Raw genomic sequence first — 5,254 nt, 5'->3', positions numbered from 1 at the left:
TGAAACGAACACTCCCCAGAGGGTGGAGTCTGAAAGTCATAAAAAAGCTAATCACTGCAGATCCATAGGAGTGCAAATACGTTCTGCATTTTCAATGAGGAGGAGCTTTTAAGTGAATTGCACTGAAATAAGAATGAGTGAAATCATAACAAGGTTACAACTAGAATGAGAGAGACTTGGAATACATTATTGTACGTACCAGACTCCAGGTTCCCTATGGGTTACCAGTTGAGACACGTTGGTGTTGCTCTGGTTTAGAGAAGAAATATGTAGCAGATGCAATAACACCATACGATAACACCCTGTACACCAGTCGCTGAAAGTCAGCATTGCAGGTGCAGCAGGCAGTGAAGAAGGTAAATGCTCTGTTGGCCTTCACAGTGAGAGGCTTCAAGTACAGGAGCAGGGATGTCTTGCTGCAATTGTACATGGCCTTGGTGAGACCACACCTGGAGTATTGTGGGCAGTTTGGGTCTCCTCATCTGAGGAAGGATGTTCTGGTGATGGAGGGAGTGCAGCAAAGGTTTATCAGACTGATTCCTGGGATGGCAAGGCTGTTGTATGAAGAGAGACTGGATCAGTTAGGGCTATATTCACTGGAGTTTAGAAAAATGATGGGGTGTCACATGGAGCCCTATAAAATTCTAACAGGACTAGACAGGGTAAATGGAGGAAGGATGTTTCTGATAATCAAGGGGTCACAGTCTAAGGATACATAGTATGCCATTTAAGACTGAGATGAGGAGAAATGTCTTCACCCAAAGGTTGGTGGGGGGGGGGGGGGGTGCTGTGGGATTCTCTGCTTTCAACAAGGAGTTAGATATAGTTCTTGGGACTAAAGGGGTCAAAGGGTGTGAGGGAGAATGTGGGAACAGAGGACTGAGTTGGATGATTAGCCACGATCAGATTAAATGGTGGAGCAGGCTTGAAGGGCTGAATGGCCTGCTCCTATTTTCTAAGTTTCTACGGTGTATTCAAAACAATAAATTGTGATGGACAAAATTTGTTGAAGCCAAAACATTGCGCAGCAGAAGGGAATACGGGCAATACAATTGCTTCGTGAAATGGTGTTGAAATAGTTAACGCTAAAGCTGAACAAAATCCGAGAGTCCAGGGTTGAGTCATTGGTCAACATGACCTATGAACAAATCAAACAGAAATTGAACAGCATGGGCAAAACAGGAGAGCACAAGATAGAGGAAGAGGGTACAAGGCTTCTGTCAGGCTGCCTAGACCCGTTTTCTCTGATTTCTCTCCACAGATGCTGCCAGACCTGCTGAGCTTTTCCAGCAATTTCTGTTTTCATCCTTTTTTTTGTTGCTGGTAGATGGAAGAAACATTCAAGAACCGGAGGTAGCACAGAGATAAACAATAAGATATACCCGCGGAGTATTAGAAGGGTTTAGTTATGCAGAAAGACAGAAGATTTCACCCAGCTATTAAATTATGAGAATGAAAAAGGACAATTAAAAACATTACATTGAATCGTGCAAAACATGAGTTTGAATTTGCAAAACATGAGTTTGAATTTGCAAAACATGAGTTCGAATTTGCAAAACATGAGTTCGAATTTGCAAAGGCAACGTTGGGATTAGTATCAGGAAACTCTTCAAAAATAGTAATCGGCATTTGGAGTAGGCTCCAGAGACAGAATAGCATGCAAGTCTTAGAATTATTCAAGAGACAATGTCATAGGATAACAATGGAGCATTAAGTATCTCCAGATGGATGAAATTATCACTCACGAACCTCATTGAGTCTGTGTTTGCACTGATTAAAGTTTTTCAGTTGTGAGTTTTTTATTTGGTGTGTGGGGAACATGGGGAGACATTTTTTCGGAGAATTGGCTTCATTTAGGGAGGGCTGCACTTTCCCACCCCACTGAAAAAGACCCAAACGCTTTGCCAATCGGGTCAGTGATGAAATCAATCCTTTACCTTACAGCGCATTTCATTCAATGTTGAAAGCTCAAACTCACAGCAGTGCTAATAAGAACATGATTTCCAAAACAGCCACAGCTAAAAGCAGAAACATGAGTTTTTTTGACAAACTAAATGAAATAAAAACAAAAGACTGCTGTACTTGAGTGACCAATTCTTCAGAAATACAATAATACTTTCCTTAAAGGCATGTGTGCAGCAATAACACCATGCAGCCTCTACCTACCATGATAGGCCTTTGGTTAACATGTAGTATCACGGAGAGAAAATCCCAGAAATTCTCGACAGCCTCTGTAACAATTGAAATGAACAGTGATAGTTTTAAAAATGGAATCAGCCAGGGTGAAAAATTTCCTTTTTCCAACTTGTCCAGTTTTGATGAGGGTCCGGAAACACGGCTTCAGTGTATTTATTTTCCCAATGACTGTGTCGTGGTTTCCTGACCTACTTTCCTGGGATGCCTTACTGCTTTCAGACTGTTACAATTGTCCTGTACCCCATACAGCAGATAACTCCACAAAGGAGAGGTGTGGTTTCTTTCTTCCCCTCACCCCCCCAATCCTCATTTAACTATCAAGTTTGTACCTTCAGGAGAGGTGAGTGCAAATGAAAAGATTGGGCATAAAGACTAGAGTTATAAATATAAAGCCTGCCTGCTGACAAAGTTCAAGAGCAAAAGAACAAAGGAGAAGCACAGCACAGGAACAGGCCCTTTGGCCCTCCAAGCCTGTGCCGATCACCAAGCCCTGAGTAAACTAAAAAACAAGCCTTCTGCCCTTATTTGATCCATGTCCCTCTATTCCCTCCCTATTCACGTAACCATCCAGGCACCTCTTAAATGCAGCCAATGTGCCTGCTTCCACCATCTCCTCTGGAAGTGCATTCCAGGCTCCTACCGCTCTCTGCATGAGAAACTTCCCTCGCACATCTCCCTTAAACTTTCCCCCCTCTGACCTTGAACCTGTGTCCCCTTGTAATTGAAACTTTAACCCGGGGAAGAAGCCTCTGACTGTCCACCCTATCTAACTGTCTCTCAGAATGTTGTAGACCTCTATCAGGTCTCCTCTCAGCTGCCGTCTTTCCAGTGAAAACAATCCTAGTCTTTTCAACCTTTCCTCATCACCAATGCCCTGGAGACCAGGCAACATCCTGGTGAACCTTCTCCATATTCTCTCCAAAGCTTCCATATCCTTCCGGTATTATGGTGACCAAAACTGCACATAGTACTCCAAATGCAGCCTAACAAGGGTTTTATACAGCTGCGACAACAAGGTGTGGAGCTGGATGAATACAACAGGCCAAGCAGAAGGGTCCAGGCCCGAAACGCCAGCTTTCCTTCTCCTAAGATGCTGCTTGGACTGCTGTGTTCATCCAGCTCCACACCTTGTTATCTCGGATTCTCCAGCATCTGCAGTTCCTACTGTCTCTGTTAAATAGCTGCAACATGTTTTGCCAACTCTTGTACTCCACGCCCCAGCTGATGAAGGCAAGCACGCCATATACTTTCTTAATCACCTTGGCTACCTGCGTTGCCACTTTTAGGGAACTGTAAGCCTGCATGCCCAGTTCCTTCCACAGCAAGGTCCTGAGCTCAGCTCGGGTTAAGTGAGGCACAGTGGAAGGAACTAGCCTGAGCCTCTCCTACCAATGTTTTAGACATCTGCCCAGTCAATTTCTCTTGCCCTCCATGCAGCAATGACATGCAGGATGCAAAGAGCAAGCCAGGAAGACATTGCGTTTGTGCTGCTCTGTCAAGATTGAGTTGATGTCAGCTGGGAGGGGGCTGGGACAGCTAACTCTGGCCTGTTTCTCTCCCCCTGGCAAGGGAGGCAAACACTTGGGGTTCCTGAGTCTGATTGCAAACTTGAAACGCACACGTTCCCATCATCAGTGCGAACTGCAACAACAACTTGCGTTCAAGTGGTGCCTTTCCAGGAGAAACCCTCCGCTCCCCCCAAGACAGAGCTTGACACTGAGCCACATAAGGAGATATTAGGTCAGGTGACCAAAAGCTTGGTCAAAGAGATTGGTTTTAAGGAGTTTCCCTCAGGAGGATGGGGAGGTGGAGAGGAGTGGGGGGGTTGGAATCCCAGAGCCTGGGGTCCAGGCAGCCGAAGGTGCAGCCATCAATAGCACAGCGATTAAAATTGGAGCTGCTCAAGAGGCCAGGATAGGAGGAACGCAGAGATCTGAGGGTGTGTGGCCGGAGGAGATAGGGAGAAGCGAAACCGTGAAGGAATTGGAAAATGGGGATGGAACGCTTGAGCTCAAGTTGTTGCTTAACTGGGAGCTATTGTAGATCAGTGACTACAGGATCAATAGAGGAACAGGATTCTCTGGAAAATCACCTCAAATTTATGAAGGGTAGAATCCAGGAGACCAGACAGGAGAATAGTCACATCGAGAGTGACAAAGGCCAATATAGTAAAGTTGTGAATGGTCGGATTCAACTTGCAACAGTTGCCTGGGAAAAACAGGGAGTCTGCAGTCTAAGGACCAAGCCTACATGTGATGCCTCTACTGCTTTGGCTCATATTCAGAAAATGGGCTCTCAAGTGAGCCATGTGACGGCTATCAGGTGCCAGGGAATTTTAGCATGAGTTAACAGCTCCAGAGGAGGAAAGCGAAATTCAGATAATTGGGGGAAGATACAGAATAAGCCTCAAAGTAATAAATATCTAGAGAGATAAGATGTAAATATTCTGAAGGTTCATTTTCATTGATCAGGCATGCGGCATATTTGAATGAACCTGTGTAAGGGAATTGAGGGCGGTGTGCTGTGTCGCCACCAGCAGAATCATCAAAACCAAGTAGCACACTGAAGGAAGCCTCAATGTTTTTTCGACGTGAGCATTACGAAAACTGAGAGGTAGAGAGCGATGCCAGCTTGCAAAGCACTGTCAAGTGCTGAGAGATAGTAGGACGATGCTGGAGTCTGAGATAACAAGGTGTGGAGCTGGAGGAACACAGCAGGTCAGGCAGCATCGGAGGAGCAGGAAAGCTGACGTTTCGGGTCAGGGCCCTTCTTCAGCTTAGTGATAATGGGAACTGCAGATGCTGGAGAATCCAAGATAATAAAATGTGAGGCTGGATGAACACAGCAGGCCCAGCAGCATCTCAGGAGCACAAAAGCTGACGTTTCGGGCCTAGACCCTTCATCAGAGAGGGGGATGGGGTGAGGGTTCTGGAATAAATAGGGAGAGAGGGGGAGGCGGACCGAAGATGGAGAGTAAAGAAGATAGGTGGAGAGGAGAGTATAGGTGGGGAGGTAGGGAGGGGACAGGTCAGCCCAGGGAAGACGGACAGGTCAAGGA

This window comes from Stegostoma tigrinum, chromosome X, assembly GCF_030684315.1.
Source record: "Stegostoma tigrinum isolate sSteTig4 chromosome X, sSteTig4.hap1, whole genome shotgun sequence".
In the NCBI taxonomy this organism is placed as follows: Eukaryota; Metazoa; Chordata; class Chondrichthyes; order Orectolobiformes; family Stegostomatidae; genus Stegostoma; species Stegostoma tigrinum.
This window is presented reverse-complemented; position numbering follows the sequence as displayed.